This window comes from Protopterus annectens, chromosome 2.part0, assembly GCF_019279795.1.
Source record: "Protopterus annectens isolate FY-2018-M chromosome 2.part0, PAN1.0, whole genome shotgun sequence".
Classification (NCBI taxonomy): Eukaryota; Metazoa; Chordata; order Ceratodontiformes; family Protopteridae; genus Protopterus; species Protopterus annectens.
The window spans coordinates 835,619,501-835,647,413 of NC_056728.1; positions in this window are offsets into that span (position 1 = coordinate 835,619,501).

Here is a 27,913-nt window from a genome sequence, read left to right on the forward strand (position 1 = left end):
GTGTGCATGCATACACACATGCATAATGCTAACACCTAGGGCTAACACATACACGCACACACTGCATCAACATTGCCCCATCTTGTACTGTTGTCCCTCACTAACACACACACACATACATATCGATTGGTTGTATCAGTGGCAGACTCAGGCATACCAAGTACACACCCTGTGCATATGATGAAACTGTGCAACCTCCTGCAATCTGTAACATTGATGCAGGAACAGGTTAACATGGTGCTGATGCACAGGGTGACTACATAGAAGTGTAGTAATATTATCATGTTGTCAACAGTACAGTGTAATGATATCATTGTGATTATATCCCAGCATGCCTGATACATTAACAGTATGATTGTCGTTGTATTGTTGGGTACACCCCTATTAATTACCATAGTGTAATGTCTGCACATCTTTGCATTCTGGTGGTAAGGCTGTAAACAGAAGGCCACCTACATAGGTAGCACAGTGGATAAGAAAATGGAAGTAATGATACTCAATGATGGACATGTAAACTGCAAGATGCATGCTGTCCAAACTCTACTCTGCATGGAGAATGTTGATATCTGTGCAGTAATAGACAACAGGATCAAGACTCCCAAGAGCACCCTAGCACTACCAGGTTACACCTCATACCATGCTTGACAGCCCCAAAACACAGAACTAACTATGACAGGAGGGTGAGTCTCATTAAATGTCAAGGATACTGTGGTGGCAGGACAGGTTGCATACATCCTACTAAGTTGGGAACTGCTGATTGAGGGCTCAGTGTCTGTTATTCTAAATGTGTATTAGTTCTGGTTTAAGCACTTGGGCTTTAGGCCAGTTATTTTACATTACGAAGGTTCATGGTCTGCACTCTTGTGGGAGGAGAGGCTGGACCCTGCCCATCTGAGCTGGGAATTTCTGGCTAAAGGCTTATAGTGCCTGCATATTTGAACTATTTCTTACTGAAAGTAGTACATCTTGTTTGCTGTAGCATAGACTAGATCCAGGCCTGCTGAATGTAGCTTTGTTTGTATGCTTGTTTGCTTGTTATTTCCCTAAAACACTAATTCCATCTGAAACTCACCTTTACAGTGCCTCTGTGGATCCCTAGTGACATCTGCATTGCTTACTGTACTTATTTCCTTGTTTCACTTGACAGAAAGTTACTGTTTGTCATTTTTGCATTTAAGTTACCTGTAAAACATTGCATATGAGTTACCTGGCACTTGCTCACTAAAGCATTTATATATGCCAGCACTAACAAATTAAAAGCACTACACCCTCACAAACTCACCTTGAGTACCTTGTTCCCCATTGGCCCTTTTTGTTGTTAATTATAAAGGAATTCCCAATACTATTCTAGCATATCCAAAGGTCAGTTGTCAACCTCCTCTCTGGTCTAGCTGGTGAATCTGGGAATCTTGAGGCAATGTTACGACTGCCTCATGTACACAGACAGCCCTCTCCTCCTCCCAACAAATTCCAACACATGAGAGATGCAACCATATAGCCAAACTGGAGGCTAAGCTCTCTCAACTCAGTACTGGCAAAACCTGTCAGGTGGAGAAGGAAACTACAGTCACTGCAATTCCAGTCTCACATAGACATACCATGACAGCAATCCAAACACATAAACACACGAAAACATACTCGGAGTCTCTAAATAAAATCTTGCCTAAGCAGCAGACACCTCCAAAGCAGACACACAAGCAACCGCTACCCCAGAACAGAACACGTGCAACACATAGCTCACAAAGCCAGTGTGCCAAACAGTCACAGCCCTTAAGGCTAAACAACACACCTGATACACTTGTAATAGGTGCCTCTATCGTCAGGTACTGACGTCCCGCTCACCAGGCTGAACAAGAAGAAGGTCACGGTGAGATGCCTGTCAGGCGCTATGATCCGCCACATAACACAAGCACACAGGTCACTCCAAGGCATATACAAATATGACTCATTGTCCATGCCAGTGTGAATGACCTGAGACGTACCTCTCTGGACTACATGGACTACATGATAAGAGACATAGAGGAGCTCTCTGAGCATGTGGCCCAGGCTGGTATGACCCTGACCTTGAGTAGCATCTTACCCTCACCAAGAATGATGCCACAATATGAAGACAAGATGATCAATTTCAACAATTGGCTTAAGTTTCGGTGTCATTCAAAGGGGATCCAATGCCTGTCAGCGTGGGATGACATGCTTGACAAGCCACAGTGCTTTGCTAGGGACGGCTTGCACCTGTCACCCATGGGCTTCCAGATATTGGCAAAGGCTCTTGCTACCCCCATAGTGCCTTTTTTAGGCAAGGCTCAAAAGACAAAACCACCTCCATAGGTATCACAAGGGATAGGAAACTAATAGTAATGCTACACAACGCCAGCAGTGTAAACCTCAAGATGCATGCACTGGAAACTGTCCTTAGCATGGAGAACATCAATATCTGTGCAGTAACAGAATCCTGGTTCAAGGCTCCCAAGAGCACCCCAGCACTGCCAGGTTATACCTCATACCATGCTTGTCAGCCCCAAAACTTGCATCGAACCAGAACAGGAGGGGGAGTATCCAAACTCATCAAAGATACACACACCTCCAGGTTGGTGGCACAGCACGAAGCATCAGAGACTATCCATGTGCAACTAACAGTGGGTAAAACTGCCTTCCAGTTCATAGCCTGGCACACACCACCCTACCAAACTCAAGAACCCCACTTGGCCTTCCTGAGAACACTGGAAATATGAAGGTCTCTCCAAACACCATTATATCAGTGGACTGCAACTACCCAAACATAGACTGGGAGCATTACTCTAGCTCCAACACCCTAGCTCAAAAGTTCCTAGCATTTATACACTCAAATGCTATGGAACAACTTGTTACCACTCCCACAAGAGGGGGAAACATACAGGACCTGTTCATCACCAACATGGGGACTCTATGCTCCAGACCAGAAGTGTACCCCTCACTGGTAAGATCAGACCATAAACTAATCTCACTGGATATTCACATCCCAATCTCACCCCCTGCCCACAAAACCACAGTGTAAAACTTCTCTACAGCAAATTCCACACCCCTCAAAACCGAGGTGGAATCCTTCAAAGCCCCCGGGCCTGTGGAAAATACGGCCCAGACCACAGAATCCTTTATAAATGCATTCTATGAACACCTTCAGGAATGCATGGATCCTGCAATCCCAAATAAACACAAGACCCAATCCTACAAAGGCAGACATCGTGTCTGGTGGACCACAGCCATAACCAAACTATACAATAGAAGGAGGAAGCTACTACATGATAGAGGAAACCCCAAAAAGGGGAGGCATCTCTCTTCGGTGTTAGCAAAATACTACTGGCACTCATAAAATCGTCTAAGGACAGCTTCGAGAGATGAAATGCACAGGACACTAAGGATAATCACAAGGCTTTCTTTAGTTATGTTAGGAACCTGGGTGGGAATTCCCAGATATGCTCAGAATTAGTCCAAAATGACAAAAGACTACACCAAACCCACAGACATTGCCAACATCCTAGCTGAGAGGTTCAGCGCAAACTTCTCCCCCCCTCCCCACCAGAAGAGCAAATATCTATCCCAGCAGAGTGCTGCCCCCCTGACATCTCAGATGCTCAGGTAAGAGCCGCCCTCTCCAAAGCAGATACCACAGCATCAATGGGACCAGACAGTGTCCCAGGCTGCATCCTACATGAACTCCAAGATGAGCTAAACCCAAACATAAAACTACTGTTCAATCTCAGCCTTACCACAGGTTATGTATCCAAAGAGTGGCGTACAGCAACAGTGGTCCCTCTCCACAAAGGTGGTGCCTCAACGGATCCTGGAAGCTATCGCCCCATAGGCCTGACTAGCTTGGTCTGCTAAGCTATGGAAAGGATCATCATGGACCTCATACATAAAGATATTGGGGATCTACAGACACTGGATCCTACCCAGTGTGACTTTAAGGGCAGATCCTGCCTCTTACACCTGGTTGATTTCTTTGAAACAGTCACCAAGGCTATTGACAAGGGGAAGGCAGTCCACACAGCCTACATGGACCTCGCAAAAGCCTGCGATACAATACCCCACTCGGGCATTATAGATAAGCTCACCAGCTTACATATACACCCCTATGTCACTAGATAGGTTGCAAACTGGCTCAAGGACAGAACCCACATGATTAGAATTTCTGGAGCCATGTCAGACTCCAAACCAGTTACAAGTGGTGTCCCACAAGGCTCAGTCCTGGGACCTCTCCTGTTTGGTATATATGTCTCAGAGGTACAGGCCAACATGGAAGGACTGTGGCTGACCAAGTTCGCAGATGACCGCAAGCTGAGCGCTATAATTGACTCTCTAGCTGACACAACCATCCTCCAAAAGGGCCTCATAGAAACAGACAACTGGTGCCAGAGCCATGGCCTCAAGCTAAATGCCACAAAGTGTATAGTCATCCACTTTGGTAAAAACAAAGTAGCCACAAATGACCATATATGTGGTACTCCATTATGTACGGAAGAAGTACTTAGGGACATGGGGACCGAAGTTGATAGCAATCCCTCATTTGACGGCCACGTGACCAAAGTGGTTAGAAAAACATTTTATATAGCCCACCTAATCATGACAGGATTCACATCTAGATCAGGGGAGGTCATCGTGCCTTTTACTCATCCCTCATCAGGACCATAATTGAGTACAATGTCCCTTTTGGGATTTACCTTACCAGACACCTGCAGCAACTGGAGAGACCACAATAGTACCTCACCAACAGGATCAAAGGGCTCAGACAGATGCCATATGCTGCCCGGTTAACATAACTCCATACTCAGTGGCATACAGCCTGCTTAGTGGCGATCTGTGCCAGACGTATAATGCCATGTCCAACCCGGAAGTAATGGACATGCTGCACCTCAGAAAATCAAACTCCCATCGAGCTTTGCGCTCGAGAGACTTGAACCTCAGCACTGACATCAATAGGACATGCTGGAGGGACAGATTCATAACCCAGAGGCTCCCTTCACTCTGGAATAAAATCCCAGTCCAGGTTAGGCAGAGTCCCTCATTGACTCTCTACAAGAGGAATCATGATGAGTGGATGGGGGATTGTAGGTGTACCTCGGGTATCACTTCTGTGTCAATGTTAGACAGAGGCACAGTATACTAACCTCAGAAAAGGGCATAGCAACATTAATCTAAAATGGGTGGCGAAAGCCAAACACACTCTGGCTTGGCTTATAAATGCCCTAGGGCAGATAGCCTAGTATGAACTTATGAATCTATGAAACTATACTCACACCTCCAGGTTGTTGCCACAGTGTGACGCATCACAGACTATCCACATGCAACTAACAGTGGGTTAAACTGACTTCCAGTTCATAGCCTGCTACAGACCACCCTCCTAAACCCAGGGAACCCACTTGGCCTACTTAAGAATACATGAATATCTGCAGGTGTCTCCAAACAACAATATATTGGGCAGCTTCATTTGCCCACACATAGACTGGGAGCATTACTGTAGCTCCAACACCCTAGGTGTAAGGTTCCTAGAATCCATACACTCAATTGCTATGGAACAACTTGTTACCACTCCCACAAGAGGGGAAAACATGCTGCACCTGATCATCACCAACATGTGGACTATATGCTCCAGAAAATAAGTGTATCCCTCACTGGTAAGATGACACCATAGACTACTCTTACTGTATATTCACATACCAAATGCAGCCCCTGCACAGAAAACCACAGTCATAAAGTTGTGTAATGCAAATTCCATGTATTCACATGAGGCAGGCTTCAGACATGGGAACTATTTAAGGTCACAGGTACATATGTCTATGTGGCACACACATACCTCATGTGTGCATTGACATTACTGATATAATCTATGTCATACAATATTAAGAGCAACACCCCACACACATAGACAAACTGTGTGACAAAAACACAAATGGCATTTGTAGGTTTCAACCCCCTTCCTAACTATGTTATATCACTTGAGAGAGATACATTAGCAGAGTGTGCTATTTGCATTACTGGGAGGTTTCCCTTCTGCTATACTTATAGGGTGCTGACATCATCAGTGCTTAGAAAGAGAAATATGCATCATGTAGTGTGTTCTTCTAGTTGTCAAAATGGACACTTCTTTCACCCAGAATTGCACACATTAACTCCCCTCACCCAAACACACACAGAGCATTTGTAGGATTCAAACCCCTACATACCTATGTTATGACACTTGAAAGAGAAGCATTAGCAGAGCACACTATTCACATCACTGGGAGGTTTCCTTTCTCCTGCTGTACTTATAGGGTGCTGACATCATCAGTGTTTAGAAAGAGGAATGTGCATCATGTAGTGTGTTCTTCTAGTTGTCAAAATGGACATTTTCTATCACACAGAATTATACAAACATTAATCCCCCTCACTCAAACACACACACTGAGCATTTTCAGGATTCAAACCCCTCCCTAACTATGTTATGACACTTGAGAGAGATGCATTAACAGAGTGCGCTATTTGCATTAGTGGGAGGTTTTCTTTCTCCTGCTGTACTTATAGGGTGCTGACATCATCAGTGTTTAGAAAGAGGAATGTGCATCATGTAGTGTGTTCTTCTAGTTGTCAAAAGGGACATTTCTTTCATACAAAATTGCACACACACTAACCCCTCTCCCCGAAACACAGACTCAGCATTTACAGGATTCAAACCCCTACCTAACTAAATTATAACACTTGAAAAAGATGCATTAGCAGAGCACGCTATTTGAATTACTGGGTAACTGCTCTTCTCCTGCAGTATTTATATGGTGCTGACATCATTATTTATAAAGAGGTATGTACATCTATTACTATCTGTCAGTTAGGGGGATAGCATATATATGCATTAACAGCCGCCTACTTCAGGGTCAGATATGCACATCAGCACTGCCAAGTTATGTTTTATACCATGCTTCGTGACCACAGGACATGTAACACACAACACAACCAGTTCAGACCACCCCTCCCATATCCAGGACACACACTTTGCTTCCCTGGGAACAGTGTAGGATATGAAGATGTTCACATACACCATTACAGTGGTTAACGTCAGGTACAGGTATATTGTGTGGGGGAACTACTCAGGCCTCAACAACATCACCCTACAGCCACTACAATTTGTGAATCCATGTGCTATGGCAGGACCACTCACCACAGCCACAAGGGGGAATACATATTAGACCTGACCATCTGCAACATGGGGATTCTATGTTCCACACCAGAGGTAGACCACCATTGTTAATATCTGACCATACCCAACTTTCCCTGGACATCCATATCCCATCCCCACCCCCAGGCAAGGAAGTCACTGCAAACAAAGTATTTATCAAAAGAAGACTTTGCACTTGTGAAGACTGTGGTGGAAGACTTCAAAGGACCCATGCTGGGGGATTATACAGGCCACTCTGCATAATCCTTGACAATTGCATTCTATGAGCATCTGGAAGGTTTGCATTGATCATGCTATCCCAAATAAACCCAAGACTCCTCCACAACAGGAGACCTGTCTGGTGTACACCAGCCATATATAAGCTGTACAACAGAAGGAGTGAGCTAATACATTACAGAGCAATATCCCACAGAGGGAGGACGTCTCTGAACAGTATTGGCATGACACTTCAGTCCCTCAAAATAATCACGTCAAAGTGTTGACAGTGAAATTTCCCAGACACTGCAGATAAGGCTCCCCTCAGTCTGTAATTGACACCCAATTACTGTTATAAGTCCTCACCAACCCTCTTCCAGCAAATACCAGCCACATGGATGTGACATTGCAAATTCAACCCCTGGGATCTCCACTGTGTCCCTGCTTGATGGAGGCACAGCACACTAGCCTTAAACGGTGCCTTCTGTGACCTACTTTACAGAGGCACAGTAGCCTACTGTACTGGGGAGGCAGACGCCAAGCACACTCTGGCTAAGCTTTTATTCCCTAGGGCAAACAGCCTAGTATTGACCTCCACACCCATATGTTTAATTTTCAGATGCACAATATTTGTTGCTGATAAACTGTTTGCAGGTCTTTATTGCCATAGCTTTCCCTGTTTCTATGAACAACTTGTGTATCAGTGTAAGATGTTTGAATATGAGAGGGATCCACTATTTAACTTATGTCTCTGTAGTCATTTAACTGTGTGCACTTGGCAGATTGCTGTATTGTGGTTGGTTCCTGGATTAACACATACAAAAACCAGATATGTGTGGCCAACCGCTAAACTGAGACATGGCCTAAGTGTGTGAGCATGCCCAGTTCAGGCTTTCCATGGCTTGTTGCCTGACATATGTCTCATTTATCAAAGTGTGCGAGCATGCCCAGTGTGAGCTTTCCATATGTTGAAATCTGCAGTCCACCACATTTGTGGTTGTGTGTGAACTTCAACAATATTTCACATTTATAGTTGTGTGTTGGGAGTCATGTTGTATGCTTACTGCCCAATTGCTTTGTGTCTGAACCCAACAGGGATTATACTGTGCCTGCAGGGTTTCCATGGGATAGTTTGCATACAGTTGTCAACATTCTTTCATACTGACCAAACACTGTAATATCGTATACACTCAGCTTCCCCCCTTAGCAACCCCTACTCGGTGGCCATGTTGTTTTAGCCTGCTATTCCCTTCCATTGTAAATTCATGTTTTTTTATAGCGCAGCCCGTTTGCGCGGCGCTGCACTACGTTTAAACATCGGCGATAACCGAAAAAGAAAACATTTTTATTTTATGTTTGCATCGGGGTAAGTTTCCAGTGGCCACATATTTGGCCATTGGCATGCTGTCTGAGACATTTGCAACCTTTATTTGGAGCTGACAAGGCTCCATTGTGTTATTTGCAGAACGGTACTCAGTTATCAACTGAGTACATTTCTGCAGATAACACGGCTCTTACACGGGCAGGTTTCTGCTTCCTGGATTGCAAAATTACCTCATTTGCATGCCTTTCGGCTGCAAGGGAGGTAATTAGCATATCCACGCCCTGTCCGTGTAAGAGCCGTTTTAGGTGCTCTCTTGCACGCACATTCAGGCTGTTCCTGGATCGCAATGGCTGCATGGAGTCTTACACTACTCTTAGACTCCGTGCAAGCCATCGTAAATCCTGCCCATTATTTTATTTATGTATTATATTATTTGTTTTCTTGAAGAGATACTAATTATATATAGATTATTACTCCTAGCATCATTACATTATTTAGTCAGTAACAATGAAAGCAAATAACAAAAATAAAATGTCATTACCTTTTTCCTTTTAGGTTTGTAGTCTTTTAGTTAGACATCATCATTTTTTTCCTTTCTATATATGCATACAAGGAAGCATCATAGAATTTCATTTTACTAAAATGTAGTTCCTGTTGAATTAAATGAGTGTGGTGTAAACAAAATAATTTATATATATATATATATATATATATATATATATAGATATATATATAGATAGATAGATATATAGATAGATAGATATAGATATATTACAGTTGTTCAAAAGTTATTTGTCATTTAGCCTCTTTTTCTTATCTGTTTTTTTTTTTTCATTTTTCTCTGCTTGATGCTTTAGAAGAAAAACAGTCCTGTCCATAGCTTCTATTTCATTTGAAGTTTTGTTAGATGTCAAAAAAGACAGAGGTTATAAAAAGGTTTTAGCACCATCTGGATAAAAGGTTTGAAGCCTTACAGGGAACAATAAATGGACCTTGAGTAGCCTCTTCTTCATTTCTTTTATTAAAGGCAAACATTCTTTTCTTTTAGAGATTACTTCAGATGAGTAGTCATTGTCAAATCTTATTGTACTGGGCAGGATTCACGATGGCTTGCACGGAGTCTAAGAGTCGTGTAAGACTCCATGCAGCCATCGCGATCCAGGAACAACCCGAAATCCCGTGTAAGAGACCAGCTAAAACGACTCTTACACGGGCAGGGCGTGGATATGCTAATCACCTCACTTGCAGCCAAAAGGCATGCAAATGAGGTAGATTAGCGATCCACAAAGCTGAAACCAGCCCATGTAAGAGTCGTGTTAGGTGCAGAAATGTACAACTGAGTACGTTACTGCAAATAATACAACGGAGCCATGACTGCTCCAAAATAAAGTGTGCAAATGTTGCAGTCAGCATGCCAATGGCCAAATATGTGGCCATTGGCATGGTAACCCGATGCAAACATGAAATAAAATAAATTTTTTTTCGGAGATTGGCAAGGTTTAAACACAGCGCATCCCCGCGCAAATGGGTTGCGCTATATAAAACAGAAAAATAAAGGTTTGAAACCCACAAATGTGGGTTTTATGTAATGCATGGATTTGTAATGCAGGGACTAGCAGACCAAAAACAACATGGCCACCGTCTAGTGGTTGCTAAGGGGGGAAGCTGAGTGTAAGACATGTAACTAAGCATTAGTAGGCAATCCTATGTAAATGAGTGGTAGGATAGTGAATCACACTGTTACATAGCAAATGAGCACATTCCATGTAGTGTAAGAGTTAGATAAGGGGGAGTAACAGAGTAGGAGATAGGTGACATCACAGGGGGGAATGTCAGGAAGAAATCAAGCTCATTGGAGAAAAGTGGTATGTGAAAGATGTCAATCACACGGCATAAAAAGAGGAGTGTCAACAGATAAGCATGGGAAAGTCAAGAAATGGAAGGTGTACACTGTGGCCAACACCAAAGTTTCTTGCAGTACGTGCATGCGCGCGTGTGCACGCTGGGAGGCGCGAGTAAGACAGAGTGCGCGCATGTAAGCGTGAGTGTGCGCGTGTAAGGCAGAGTAAGCATGTAGGAGCCTGTTTAAAGATTTGTAAACCTGTTTGCGCTGGTGTGTGCGTGTTTTAATCCGAATAAGCAGATTCTAGTCCGTGTAAGCATGTGTGCATGTGGTAGCCACTGTGAGCGTGTTTTCGCTGGTATGCGCGCTGCTCCCCCCTGAGGAAACAGAGAGGGAAAAGGAAGCAGAAGAAATAGTAGGAAACTAGCAGGGAATACTTGTAGAGGTAGCAGGTGAAAACAATTAGAAGCAGGCAATTACACAGGCAGAATACAAGCCCAGCCCAGCACTTAAAACACTGCAAACAGCATTGCAGTATGTTTCTCTCAAGAGACACTGCAAGACAGGAGTAAACTAGTAGAAGTGAAAACTGAAAAAGCTGCACTCAGACCAAACATGCTAGGGGCTGCCATAGCTGTCATAAGGAGACATAGGAGACTTGCTGAGGGTGGTGACAATGGAAATGCTGCCAGACAACCCACAGTGAGGAGACGGGAAAGAGTGTACAGGCCCAAGGTCACCTACCAGGGGTTACATGAGCTGGAGATAGTGGAGCACTATAGAGTGGACAGAGACCTCCTGCAGCAAATTGTTGAGCTGTGCAGGCCACGCCTCACACACAGAACCAACAGAGGGGAACCCATCCCAGTGGAAACCAAGGTATGTGTTGGCCTAAGAATACTAGCAACAGGTACCTTCCAGAGAGCAACTGGTGATATGATGGGGATATCACAGGCATCAGCCTCCAGGGTACTGCACCAGTTCCTGGATGCCATGTCAGCACATGTCGGTGAGCATGTATATTTCCCCAATGCCCATGAGGTACTGGCCAGCAATATGCGTCTCTTCCAGCAAATAGCGGAATACCCTGAGGTAGTGGGTGCAAAAGACTGCACGCACATACGCATCAAAGCACCAGCCGGTGAGCGGGGTAAGGCCTACATTAACCGCAAGGGCTTCCCCTCCATCAACTGCCAGGTCATGTGTGATGCCCAGGGCATAATAATGAATGTGTGTGCTGGCTGCCCTGGGAGCTACCATGATTCCCACATCTGGCATTTTACGCAGCAGTACCAGACATTTGCCAATGGGGACATCCCACATGGTCACCTAGTGGGGGATGCAGGTTATGCACTGGAGCCGTGGCTGATGGCACCCATCAGAAACACACACACACCCAAACAGGAATGCCATAATGAGGCACACGCACAAACACATAATGTAATAGAGCATGTGTTTGGGCTGCTTAAGTCATGGTTCCGGTGCCTGGACACATCTGGTGGAGCCTTGCAGTACTCACCAACTACATGTACCCAAATTGTCATGGTATGTGCTATGCTACATAATATGATTCTGCGAAAACAGCTGCAGCAGGACCAGCATAGGGCCGGGACAAACAGCCCCCCACCATTGCCAAGGCCATCACAGGCAGAGCATGACTTGGAGGAGGAACAAACTGAGCCAGCCCCAGTAGGCAGAAGGAGGTGTGCCCAGTATGCCCTGGCCTTGGCAAAGAGGCAACGCATAGCACATACACTGGCTCAGTAGGAACCCTGGGAATGATACCCCTCTCTGACTCACTCATATAGTAACAGGGACGCCTAACATCACACAACCTGCTCTCAAACATGTACAGAGAGTGTAGTATGTGCACCCGACAGAGGCAGCCCTGCAGCACCACCTGAGGCATGATTGCCATGTGTTAAGCAATGTAACACCATCTAGTATATGCAAACATGAAGACCCAACCTAACATCTCACCCTCACCAAGCATGATGCCACATTATGAAGACAACAAGATCAAGTACAATAATTGGCTGAGGTATTGCTGTTAGCAAGGGGGAACACATGGCTGACAGCCTGGGCTGTCATGCCGAGCAAGACATGATGCCTCACCTGCTAGGGATGGCACACACCCAGCACAACTGGCTGTGTGGATACTGGTAAAGGCTGTTGTCACCCCCCACTGTGCCTGGAATAGGTAAGTCTGGAAACACAAACCCACCACCATAGGTAGCACAAGGGATAATAACCTGGACGTAATGCTACCCAATGCCAGAAGTCTAACCTGCAAGGTGCATGCAGACCAAACCCACCACAGCATGGAGAATGGTAATATGTGTTCTGTAACAGAAACCTGGGCAAGGCCCAGAAGAGCACCCTAATACTACCAGGTTATGCCTCATACCATGCTCTACAGCTCCAAAACATGGAACACATGACAATAGGAGTGTGGCTACCAGTAATTATCAAGGATAACCACACCCCAGGTTGGTACCACAGCAAGAAGCAGCATGGACTATCCACGGGCAAGTAACACTGTCTCAAACTGTGTACCTGTTTGAAGCCTGCTACAGACCACACACACAAACCCAGGTACCCCAGCCAGCCTTCCTGAAGACACTGCAGAGTATGAATGTCTCAACAAATACCAAACAAGGCACACACAAAGTATGACATAGGTGGCAATCCATTATGTATGTAAGAAGTAATCAGGGACCTAGGGACACAAGTGTACGGTAACCTGTCATGTGACACTCACATTGCCAAGGTGGCCAGGAAGACCTGCTATATTGCCCACCTTAATATGAAAGGATGCACATGTAGAGCTAGTGAGGTCACTGTGCCCCCATACTCTTCCCTTATCAGGCCCATACATGACAACAATGCCCCAGTTCGGATGTACCTTACCTTACACCTGCAGCAGTCAGAAAGACCCCAAATGTACCCCACCAACAGGATCAAGGGTCCAAACATTGGACATCTGCAGCCTGGCTGAATAAACCACAGCCCAATTCAGAAGCATACTGCACAGTCAGAGGTGATGTATGCCTGATGTACAAGGCCATGTCCAATCCAGAATGAATGGACATGCTCCACTGCAGAAACCCCAAATCCAGCAGACACACCACAGTGAGATATCTGAACCTCCACACATAGATTAATAGGATGTGCTGGAGGGACAGGTCCATAACCCAGAGGCTCCTGACACTCTGGAACAGAATCCCAGTCCATGATAGGCTGAGCTCCACACACAAACTCAACAGAGAAATCCGGTGAAGTGCATGGGAGATAGTAGGTGTACACTGGGGGCCATCCCTGTGTCACATCAAGGAAAGTAAACCCTACGTGGGCATAATATGCACATTGCAAGGGGTGTTGAGACCCACACACAGTCTGTCTGTGCTCAAACAAGGCCAGGGCAGATAGCCTAGTATGACCCTATGAACCTATGATGATACAAATTGTGCAGGACACAAAGGATTATCACACAGCTGTCCTACCTGATGGTAGGAACCATGGTGATAATCCACAGATATGCTCTGCAGCACTCTAATATCACAAACAATACACCAAACCCACACACATTGCCAACAGCCTACTGAACAGAATCCTTCCAAACTCCCCACCAGCACCTAACTGCCAAATATCTATCCCAGGAGAGTGCTGGCCCCCTGACATTGCAGATGCTGAGGTAACAGCCAGCATCCGCAAAGCACAGCACACAGCATCAATGGTACCAGATGGTGTCCTGGGTTGTGTCCAACAAGTACTGTAAGAAGAATGGAACAGCAAATAGCATTACTGTGCACTATCAGTCCTACTACAGGATATGTACCCAAAGAGCAGTGTACAGCAACAGTGGTCCCACACCACAAAGGGGGTGCCTGAATGGATACTGAAAACTATCACCCCTCAACCCCGACTATCTAGGTTGGCAAAGTAATGGAGAGGATGATCATGGATCCCATGAATAACGAGATTGGGTACCTACAGACATTGGACCCTACCCAGTGTGGCTGTCATAGGGCAGATCCTGCCCCTTACACATGTCTGACTCATGTGAAACGTGCACCAAGGCCATTGATGTGTGGAATGTTGATCACACAGCCTATCTGGACCTTGCTAAACCCTTCCATACAATACCCTAGTTGGCGGTACAGATAAGCTCACCAGCCTAACTATAAACCCCTATGCAAGTAGATGGGTTGCAAACCAGCTCAAGGACAGAACTGACCTGGCAAACATGCTGCAGCCATGGCAGACTGCAAACCAGGTACAACTGGCATCCCACAAGGCATGGTCCTGGGACCTCTCTTGTATGCTATATATGTCACATAGGTACAGGCCAACATGGAAGGACTCTGTCTGAACAGGTTCACAGAGGACTACAAACTGGCCACCATATCGGACCCTCCAGCTGACACAAGCAACCTACAAAAGGCACACATAGAAACAGACAAGGGGTGCCACAGCCATGTCAACAAGCTAAATGCAGAATAGTGTATAGTCAACCCCTGTGGAAACACAGTACATGGCCAGAAATGACCACATAGGTGTTAACCCAGTAAGTACATCAGGAGCAATAAGAGACCTGTGGACACAAGGTGATAGATATCCTGCATGTGACAACCATGTGTCTGTAGTGGTTACAGAAACATACCATATACCCACCTAATCATGAAGGTAAGCACAGCTTGGTTAGGGTAGGTCAATGTGCCTCTCCAGTCATCCATCAGCAGCCTCACAATTGTGTACAATGGCCCTTCAGGGATGTACAGTAGCAGACACCTGCAGCAACTGGAAAGACCACACAAATACCCCACCAGGAGGATCGCAGAGCTGTAACAGATGCCATGTGTTGCCTGAGTAAAGAAACTGCAGCTCCACACAGTGCCATACTGCCTGGCTGGAGGTGAACTGTGCCTGATGTATAGAGCCATAACCAACCTGGCATCAATGGACATTTGGCACCATGTAAACACTGAATGCTGGTGACCTATGCAGCTGACAGGCCTGAACCCCAGCACAGACATAAACAGGACATGCTGTACTGATTGGTCCATAACCCAGAAGCTCACTCCACTCACGACTAAACTTCCACTACAGGATATCCAGGGAGTCCCTCAGTGACTGTCATCCAGAGGAATCATGATGACTGGATGGGAGAGGGTAGGTGTACCCTGGATATCACCTGTATGTCACGGGTAGACAGAGGCACAGCACACTAACCGTGACATATGTCATGGTAAACACCAGTAACTGTGTGTTGAAGGACAAACACTCTCTGACTAGCATTACAAATGGACTAGGGCACATGGCCATTGTTTGTCACTGTCCACACAAATTGTGGAATACATTAACAATGTCGGACAGTCATGTACTATGCTGTCCATATCTGAACAAAATGCAACATGGTCATATCTGCACAACTGGCCATCAACCAGTCTGGTGTGCTCACTATAAATATTACAAGCAGTGCTAGGACTGAAACCGATTATACTGTCCACCACAGTGAAAGTTCTGCACCAGTACACTATACGACAATACAACTATTTGGTCAGCAGGAAAGGATGATGACAACTGTATGCAAACTATCCCATGGCGACCCTGCAGGCACAGCATAATGCCTGTTAGGTTCATACACAAAGCAGTTGGGCAGTAAGAACACAACCTGATGTCCAACACTCAACTGTACATGTGATATATAGATGGTGTCCACACACAAACAGAAATGTGGTGGTCCACAGATCCCAACATAAGGAAAGGTCACACTGGGCATGCTCGCACACTTAGATAAATGAGACGTGGCAGTCAAGAAGCCATACAAACTGTGAACTGGGCATGCTCACACACTTAGGCCATGTCACAGTTCAGCAGTTGCACACACATATCTGGCATTTCTATGTGTTAACATAGGAACCTCCCACAATACAGACATCTGCCCAGTGCACACAGTGAAGTTACAACAGAGACATAAGTAAAGTACTGGATCCCACTCATATGCAAACATCTCCCACAGTACACACGTTGTTTATAGAGACAGGGAAGGCTATGGCAATAAAGACCCACAAACAGTATATGAGCAACAGATACTTGCATCTGACAGGTAAACATATGGCCGTAGAGTGCAATACCTGACTGTTGTCCCTAGGGAATACAGAAGGCTATCCACAGTGTATTTGACGTCTGCCTCCACAGTACAGTAGGCCACTGTGCCTGTGCAAAGTTAATGCATAGATATGCTCTCCCCTGTACCGATGGATAGTAACAGATGTACATACCTCTTCATCCATAATGATGTCAGCACACTATACATATGTCAGGAGCAGAAATTATACCCAGTAATGTGAATAGCGCACTCCGCTACTGCGTCTCTAACAAGTGTTAACATAGTTAGGTAGGGGTTTGAATCCTGCAAGTGCTCAGTATGTCTGGATGTGTGTGGGGGAGTAGTGTGTGCAATTCCATGTGTATGAGAAATGTCCCTTCTGGCAACTATTACTACACAACACATGCTGCATATTCCACTGTCTAAACACTGATGATGTCAGCACCCTATAAGTACAGCAGAAGAAAGCAATTCTCCGGTAGTGCAAATAGCATGCTCTGCTAATGCGTCTCTCACAAGTGTCATAACATAGGTAGATAGGAGTTTAAATCTTGCAAGTGAATGTGTGTGGGGGAGAACTGTGTGCAATTCCATGTGTAAGAGAAATGTCCCTTTTGGCAACTATTACTACACAACACATGCTTTCCACTGTCTAAACACTGATGATGTCAGCACCCTATAAGTACAGCAGGAGAAAGCAATCCCCCCGTTAATGCAAATAGCGCACTCTGCTAATGTGTCTCTCACAAGTGTCATAACATAGATAGGTAGGGGTTTGAATCCTGCAAGTGCACCGTGTGTGTGTGTGTGTGTGTGTGTGTGTGTGTGTGTGTGTGTGAATGTGTGTGGGAAAGTAGTGTGTGCAATTCCATGTGTAAGAAAAATGTCCCTTTTGGCAACTATTACTACACAACACATGCTGCATATTCCACTGTCTAAACACTGATGATGTCAGCACCCTATAAGTAGAGTAGGAGAAAGCAATCCCCCCCGTAATGCAAATAGCGCGCTTTGCTAATGCGTCTCTCACAAGTGTCATAACATAGATAGGTAAGGGTTTGAATCCTGCAAGTGCACAGTGTGTGTGTGGGGGAGTAGTGTGTGCAATTCCATGTGTAAGAGAAATGTCCCTTTTGGCAACTATTACTACACAACACATGCTGCATATTCCACTGTCTAAACACTGATGATGTCAGCACCCTATAAGTACAGCAGGAGAAAGCAATTCTCCCAGTAATGCAAATAGCACACTCTGCTACTGTGACTCTCACAAGTGATCTAACATAGTAAGGTAGGGGTTTGTATCCTACAAACGCCATGTGTATTTTTGTCACACAGTTTGTCCATGTGTGTGGGGTGTTTTTCCCAATATTGCACGACGTACATTATATCAGTAATGCCAATGCACACATGATGTATGTGTTTGCCACCTACACATATGTACCTGTGAACTGCAAGAGTTCACATGTCCGAAGCCTGCTCGTGTGAATACATAGAATATGCATCAGACAACTGTATGACTGTGGTGTTCTGTGCAGGGGCTGCATGTGGTATGTGACTATACAGTGTGGGTTGTAGATGGTGTCATCCCACCAGCAAGGGATACATGACTGGTCTGGAGTATATAGTCCACATGTTGGTGATGAACAGGTGCAGCATGTTGTCACCACTTGTGGAAGTGGTAACAAGTTGTTCCATAGCAATGCAGGGAATAAATGATAAGAACCCTTCAGATAGGGTCTTGCAGCTAGAGTAATGCTCACACTCTATGTTTGGGTAGTCGCAGTACAACCATATAATGTTGTGTGTAGAGACCGTCATATTCTCAGTGTTGTCAGGAAGGCCAAGTGGGTTTCCTGGGTATGGGAGTGTGGTGTGTGCCAGGCTATGAACCTGAAGGCAGTCTAACCCACTGTGAGTTGCACATGGAGAGGCTCTGATGCTTTGTGCAGTGCCACCAACCTGGGGGTGTGTGTATCTGAGGTGCCTTTGGATACATCCCCCCTGTTCTGGTTTGGTGCATGTGTAGGGGATGACAAGCATGGTATCCGGAATGACCTGGCACTGATGGTGTGCACCTGGGAGCCTTGTACCAGGAGTCTGTTACTGCACAGATATTGCTGTACCCCATGCTAAGGACAGTTTCCACTGCATGCATCTTGAGGTTTACACTGCTGCTGTTGAGTAGCATTTCTATTAGTGTCCTATCCCATGTGATACCTGTGTAGGTGGCTATGTAATGTCAGCCTTGCATACAAAGGCACTATGTGTGTAGCAACAGCCTCTGCCAATATACAATGGCCCATGGGTGACAGGTGCAAGCTGTCCCAAGCAAAGCAATGTGGCTTGTCCAGCATGTAATCCCACACTGACAGGCATTGGATCCCCTTTGCATGTCACTGAAACATACATTAATTGTAGAAACTGATGATCCTGTCTACATATTGTGGCAACATTCTTGGTGAGGGTGAGATGCTACTCAAGGCCAGGGCATACCAGCCTGTGCCACAAGCTCAGAGATCCCCTCTATGTCCCCTAACATGTAGTCCAGGGAGGTGCATCAGAGGTCATACACACTGGCACAGACAATGACTGAGTCATACTTCTACATGCCTTGGAGTGACTGGTATGCTTGTGTTATGTGGTGGATCATAGTGCCCAATGGGCAGCTCAGCGTGACCATCACCTTGTTCAGCCTGGGAGCAGGACCTCAGTGTACGTGACGATAGAGGTACCTCATACAACTGTAGCAGGTGTGTTGTCAAGCCGTATGGCCTGTGACTGTTTGACACACAGGCTTTGTGAGCTATGTGTTGCATGTGCTCTGCTCTGGCTTAACATTTGCTTGTGTGTCTGCTTTGCAGGTGTCAGCTGCTCAGGCAGGATGCTATTCTGAGAGTCCAATAATGTACCTGTGTGTTTCTGTGTTTGGATTGCGGTCGTGGCAGGTCTATGGGAGACTGGTACTGTATTCACTGTAGTATCCCACTCCATCTGACAGGGAATGCCAGTGCTGTGTTAACAGAGCTTAGCCCCCATTTTGGCTATGTGGTTGCATCTCTCACATGTGTTATACGTGTATGGGAAGGGGAGAGGGTTGTCTGTGTACATGAGGCAGCTGTAACTTTGCCACATGACTCACAGATTCACCAACTGGACCTGAGAGTAGATTGACAGGTGACCTTTGCACATGCTACCATAGCATTGTGACTCCCATACTAAGTAACGACACATAGGGCCAATGGGGAACAAGGTACTCAAGGTGACTATGTGAGGGTGTAGTGCTCCTGATTTGTTAGTGCTGGCATATATGAATGCTGTCTTGAGCAAATGCGAGGTAAGTCATATGCAATGTGTTACAGGCAAGCTATATGCAAACAGGACAAACAGTGACGTTCTGTCAAGTGACACATGGACATCAATACAGTAAGCAATACAGATGTCACTAGGGATCCACAGAGACACTTTATAGCTGCACTGCAGGTGGAATCAGTGTTTCAGGAACATAGGCAAACATGCATACAAACAAAGCTACAGTCAGCAGGCCTGTATGTAGACTATGCTACAACAAACAAGGTGTACGACTTCCAGTAGGTAACAGTGCATATTTGCAGGCACTATAAGCCAGTACCCAGACATTCACAGGTCAGACGGGCTGGGTCCAGCCGCACCCCACACAAGTGTATAGACCACGTACCTTCGTAATGTTGAATAACTGGCCTGATACCCAAGTGCTCATACCTGTAATAATACACATGTCAAATAACAGACACTGAGCCCTCATTCAGCAGTTCCAGACATAGTATGATGTATGCTACCTGTCCTGGCACCACAGTATCCTTGACATGTATGGACACCACTCTCCCTCCTGTCATAGTTAGTTCTGTGTTTTGGTGCTGTCATGCATGGTATGAGGTGTGACCTTGTAGTGCTAGTGTGCTCTTGTGAGCCTTGAACCTGTTGTGTAGTACTGCACAGATACAACATCCCGAAACATCCACATTGCAGAGTCGTGTGTGGACAGCATGCAACTCGCAGTTGACATGACCATCATTGAGTATCAATATGTACATTGTTGTATCCCCTGTGCTACCTATGTAGGTGGCCATCCCTTGACAGCCTCACCACCAGTATGCAAAGATGTGCAGACAGAACACTGTGGTAATTACTATGGGTGTACAAAACAATACAATGACATTCATACTGTAACTGCATCAGGCATGCTGGTATATACCCACAATGATATCATTACAATGTACTGTTGTCAACATCATACTATTACAATACGTCTATGTAGTCACCCTGTGCATCAGCACCATGTTAACCTGTTCCTGCACCAATTTTACAGATTGCAGGAGGTGGCACAGTTTCATCATATGCACAGGGTGTGTACCTGGTATGCCTGAGTCTGCCACTTATACAACCAATTGACATGTCTGTGTATGCGTGTTGGTGAGGGACAGCAGTACAAGATGGGGCAATGTTGATGCAGTGTGTGTGTGTGTATCCTGTAGCCCTAGGTGTTATCACTTTGCATGTGTGTATGAATGCACACAGTCCCACCTCATGGCTGCCATATACAGGTGTTTGTGGACAGCCACAGACTGTACCTGCCAGGTCATACAGATCACTGTCTGTGGCCATGGACATGGTACCTGTGCCTGGCAGGGGTGCTACGGACCGTATCAGGTACTAAGCCAGACTGGGCATTGTCATCAGAAGCAGGTGGTTGGTGACTGGAGACAGGTCCCTGTTGGGACTGTCCAGCGCCATGTGCGCGTGGTCTCCTGGGGTGGTCTGATGACAGCACAGACCCAGCATTGCTGGGGCTGCTGCTGGCACTATGTGAGCAGCCGCGGGCCTGTTGTCCGTGACGGCTGCCAGCTGCTGCTGTTGCTGGCATACAGCCACGTCGACATCTCAACCGTCCACCATTGCCCTGGCTCATGGACATGTAGTTGTGGAACAGATCTAATGTGTCCCCCCAACGTCTGTCAATGACCTCGGTGAAGTTACGGATGTCAGCCGCAACATCACGCATACTGTCACTCATGGCTGTGCGACATGCTCTCAGCTCCCTCAGACCCTGTCTGGTGTACCGTTCCATACGTGACTGTGCCTGCATTACAGCCCGAAACATAGCTGAGGTTGAAAGACCTCTGTGGGCACGTCTGACAGGGGCAGTACGCCCACGGATGCTCCCACGAGAATGCCTGGACGTCTGCCTGTGTGGTACCATGTCAGGACCCTGGCCATGGCTGCTGTGTGGGGATGCATGTGCCACCGGTACCACATTACCCTGGTCAATGCCCACTGTATCCTGTCCATCACCTAGGGACATTGGTGACAAAGGATGTATTGGCAGGATGACTGTGCACATTGATGGGGTCGACAGCTGTGTAGTGTCAATTGGCTGACCAATGACGGACCCTGGCACACCTACCTGTGCCATTACACAGGTATCATCATTATCACTATCCACAGCAGCTGATTCAGGTTCCCTGCTGCACAACACCAGAGCAGCACCATAACCTGTGGGAGTAAGACAGGAAACACAGTTTACAATGTGTACACAATGTCACCACTGATACACACATGCACACATGCACACATGCACACATGCACACATGGGCACATGCACCCATGCACACATGGGCACATGCATGCATGCACACATGCACACATGCGCACATGGGTACATGGGCACATGGGCACATGCACACATGCACACATGCACACATGGGCACATGCGCACATGCACACATGTGCACATGGGCACATGCACATATGCACACATGGGCACATGCACACATGCACACATGGGCACATGCACACATGCACACATGCACACACCTCAGTATATGAGATATCAACCCACAGACACAACACACCTGCAATCAAACACATAGCACTACTGCTTCAGCCTATTATTACTATTAGTATCAAGAGTATTGAAGGTAATGGTATTACACACTCACCAGCATGGATAGGCTGCCTTGCTGTTACACCAGAGGGACCTGCAGAAAAGAGACATTTATTGTCAGTGGGCACAACTGTGCCATTGATACTGTGGGCATGATACAGTTCAGCAGTGCAACAGTTAGCTTCCACAGGTGTACTGCAGATATTGAGGATATCACTCTTGCACAATAATTACCAAGATTACAGCTACAAAACGAGGACACACCTCACACATGCATAACCTAACAGTGTACAGAACGGTCAACTATACACATGGCATGTTACCTGCACGCTCCATGTCCTGCTGCTGTGTGGCTCCAGCCTCCATCATTACACATGTATGCTGCTGCTGTTGCTGTTGGGCTGGAGCCACAAAACTTAGGAGTAGTCCCTCCAGTCTGGTGAGGGGAGATGTCTAGCCACCCCACCACCTGTGGCAAGCTGCTGCCTGTGGATATCCGACGCACACTGATGGACATTTCTAATTAAATCACTGCAGTGATGGCATACCTGCTCATATGTCCGGTTATGTGCGCCTATGTCATTTACCCGACGGACCAGGTCTTGCCACAGTGCAGCCCTCTCCTGCTGGTTCTGGCTGGTGCGGGAAAAGAGTACAGTGAAATCCCACACCAGGCTCTGGTGTATCTCCCCCTCCTCTGCAGCAGAGTAGACAGGGTTCCGCTGGCGAACCATAGCCCTGAAAAGGAGAAGGAAAATATGTCAGCAATATCTGTCAGCAAACTATGGCACACATAATACACATAATACTCGACTGCAGTGATATAACTTAAACACCATATATAGCATCTGTCTGTCTATTGGGGGATACACATGTAAATGACCAGATATCAGTGCTCATCCGACAACTGTGCAACAGTACCTGGCACACTCCATACGACAGACTAGTATACTGCAGCAGTCAACACACTGTTTCAGGTACAATACACAACCTCACACTGGGGGTTTGTATCAAGGTACTGTATGGGGAACATTATCAGCCCATGCACTGCACACAATGCACGTTACATATTTCGCTGGTAATGCACACTACTCTTACTTGCCATAACCCTACCTACACCACAGTGACATACAGGATAACACAGCACAACATATGGCAATGTAGTATGTGTTGATCGCAATACTTCACACACCTGTCACTGGCCTCACACCAAGGACACAGACAAACCATGACAGACAGACAGTCATGGTGAGCAATCACACCAGTACACAACATGCACCCAGTCACTAGCACACTCATTCCACCTCACATATTTCATTTGCAATGTGTTCATGGGTGTGCATTGTGTCTTAGGTAGGTTGTGTGCTTTTGGCCCTGGGCCTACAGCAGTATACTGTTATGCTACCCTGCCCCTTGTGACACATGTGTTATGATCGTACCTGCTCCTTACAAACAGATACACAGGGTGACTCATATGGCATATTACCTATCTGCATAACATTCAGCAGGGGTATGTCTGACATCTACTCATGGGGAGCCTTACCTCTTAATTCTGTGTGGTCTACTACAGGGTATGTCGTATCTGTGGGTAGGGTCCTGTACCTCCACCATGTGCTCTATACTGCAGTGACAAGGACGACAGACATAGGTAATTTGTGTTGTGGATGTTGGAGGTGTTACCATGGTTGTTAGACAACTGTCATGGGTGTGACCGAACTATGTATATCCAGCAGTGGTAACCTCTATGTAGGTAGTCTGTGTGCGCTCTGTGGTGTTTGAGTGCATTGACACAGTTACTTTCATATGTCTGTGTCCTTCTCCATATCTGTAGCTGTCATGGGAGGTACATACCGTGTAGGACATTGTGGGGTGTGGAGGGGTACAGTGACCTACATGTCCATAGCTGACACACCAAGTCCGCTGACACATCCCATGTACTGGTATTACAGGACTAATGTGCCACTGTGTATATCAATGTGGAGCCTATTGTACACTTGTTGCCCCTGTTCCCCCCTGACACATGCAGTGGTGGGCAGGCATGCACATATGTGGTGGTTACTGGTGTCAGTGTTTTTGAATGGGGTATGGTACTCCAGTATCCACACTGGTGTTCACTCCATGCCTTTGACACCAGGCACCTGTTGCAAGACATCTGCACACATGTGCCTCACGCAGTATATATATATATATATATATATATATATATATATATATATATATATATATTGATATATTTATATCTGTATATATATATATATATATATGTTTGTATATATGTATATAAAATATGTATATATAAATGTAGATATATACATATAGATGTGGGGAGAGAATGAGAGAGAGACACAGGGAGAGTGAGAGTGAGAGGGGGTGGGACAGAGAGAGAGAGATAGTCATATACAGACATATCTGTTGTCAGTCAGATCTATCTGTATATGTATATGTCTCTACATATATCTATATATGTATGTGTGTATTACATATATCTGTACGTACATATTCTACCAATCTCGATGTCTGTGCAGTAAGTGAGAACCTGGTTCAAGGCTCCTGAGAGCACACCAGCAGTACCAGGCTATACCCCGTATCATGCTTTTTGGCCCCAGGACTCGGGACAAAACAAAAAGGGAGGGGGTGTGTCCATATTCATGAAGGACACCCACACCTCCAGGTTAGTGGCAACACATGAAGCATCACAGGCCATCCAGGTGCAGATAACCATAGGCAAACCTGCTATACAACTGGTAGCATGTTACAGACCACCCTCCCAATCTCAGTAACCACAGTCAGCCTTCCTGAAGACATTGGAGGATATGAATGTCCCACCACACACCATCATATTGGGAGACTTCAACTACCCTAACATACACTGGGTGCATTATTCTACCCCATACACCCTAGCCCAAAGGTTCCTGGAATTCACTAAGTCAAATGCAATGGAACAGCTAGTCACCTCTCCCACAACGGGAGATAATATACTAGACCTGATCATCACAAACATGGGGACAATGTGCTACACACCAGAAGTATACCCCTCACTAGTCACATCTGACCACAGACTAATCCCCCTGGATATACATATCCCACCTCCCCCACAATGCAAAAGACTACAGTGGGAAACCTCTCACATGCCGACTTTACACTTCTTATAACTGAGTTGGTATCCTTAATGCCCACTGGGCCCGTGGAAACCACTTCCCACAATGCAGACACCTTCACATATGCTTTCTACGGACATCTCCAAGAATGCATGGATCATGCAATCACAAATAAAACCAAGACCCTCTCCACCGAGGGCAGGCATCCTGTCTGGTGGACCCCAGCATTGAACAAATTGTATAACAACAGAAGGTAGCTACTGCACGGCAGAGCAGAATTCCATAGAGCTAAGGCATCTCTGATCAGCAGTAGCAGAAAGATACGTTTTGTCGTACAAACATGCAAGGCCAACAATAAGAGGGACATTTTTATTTTTATTTATTTAACATTTGTTGACCGGGAATGTCCGACTAGGTTCCACAGAGCATGTTTTCAGTGGAGGCCCGGGGAGAAACGCTCCAGATGCATGTCTTTGGACATCGCTATGGACACTACAGATAACCACAAGGCCTTCTTCTGCTATGTTACACACCTGGGTGGGAATCCTCAGATATGTTCAAAGTTAGTTCACAGTGACAAATGCTACACTGAACACACAGATAATGCCAACATTCTGGCAGACAGGTTCAGTGCAGATTTCTCGCCTCCCTCACCCACACATGAGGAATTACTTATCCCAGCTGACTGTAACCTCCCTGTCATCTCAGATGTCCAACTGGGAACCACCCGCAGCAAAGCTGTAAACACAGCATCAATGGGACCCGACAGTATTGCAGGTTGCATGCTACGTGAACTCCAAGAGGAGCTACACACGCACATTAAATGCTATTCAACCGTAGCCTTACTACAGCATATGTACCTGGACACTGGCATACAGCAACAGTAGTCCCACTCCACACAGGAGGCACCTCTACAGACCCTGGTAACTACCGCCCCATAAGCTTAACCAGCCTGGTCTGCAACGCTATGGAAAGGATCATTATGGAACTCATACACAGAGACATTGGGGACCTAGACACTTGATTCCACCTGGTTTGGCTTTGTAGAGGGCAGATCCTGCCTTATGAACCTGGTTGACCTTTTCAAATCAGTCACTAGAGCCATTGACGAGAGCACAGCGGTCCATACAGCCTTCCTGGACTTGCCTATGGCTTTCAACACAATACTGCACTCTGGCATCATAGACATGATCAACAGCTGAAATGTAAATCCATATGTCACAAGATGTGTTGCAAACCGGCTAACGTATAGAAACCCTACAGTCAAACTCACTGGTGCCATGTCAGACTCAGAGCCAGTCACAAGTGGTGTCCCACAGGGCTCTGTCCTGGGACCGCTCATGTTCGGCATATAATTCTTAGATGTGGAAGCAGACATGGGAGGGGAGTGGCTGACAATGTTTAAAGATGACTGCATACTAGGCGCCATAGTCGATCCACCAGCTGACACATACATCCTACTGACAGGCCTCACGGACACCGACAACTGGTGCTGGAGTCATGGCCTTAAACTGCATGCCACGTAATGTATACTCATACCCTTTTGGATGGACAAGGTACCCACATATTATCACATAGACAGTAACCCACTGAGTACAGATAAAGTAATCGGAGACCTGGTGACACTGATCGATACTGACCTCTCATTTGACACCCACGTTGCCAAAGTGGTTGGATAGACTTCCTACCTCACCCACCTTATCATGAAGGGATTCACATCCAGATCAAAAGGGGTCATTGTACCCCTATACTCCTCCCTTATCAGGCCCATGACTGTGTACTATGCCCCATTTGGTATGTATCTCACCTGGCACTTGCAACAGCTAGGGAGACCCCATAAGTACATCACCAGGAGGATCAAGGGTCTCCAACAACTTTCATATGCTGCCAGACTAACGTAACTCATGCTCTATTCTATAGCATACTGCCTACATAGGGGTGATCTGTGCCTGATGTACTAGGCCATGTCCAATCAGGTATTGATGGACATGTTCCACCTCATACAATCCAAATACATCAGAACCACAACAGCTACAGATTTAAACCTCAGCACACATATGAATAGGACATACTGTAGGGACAGATCCATCACTAAGAGGCTTCCCATACTGTGGAACAGGATCCCAGTTCATGTTAGGCAGAGACCCTCACTGACATTCTTCATGTGAATTCTTGACGAGTGGATGGGAGATCATAGGTTTACAGCAGGGGTCATCCCTGTGTCACTAC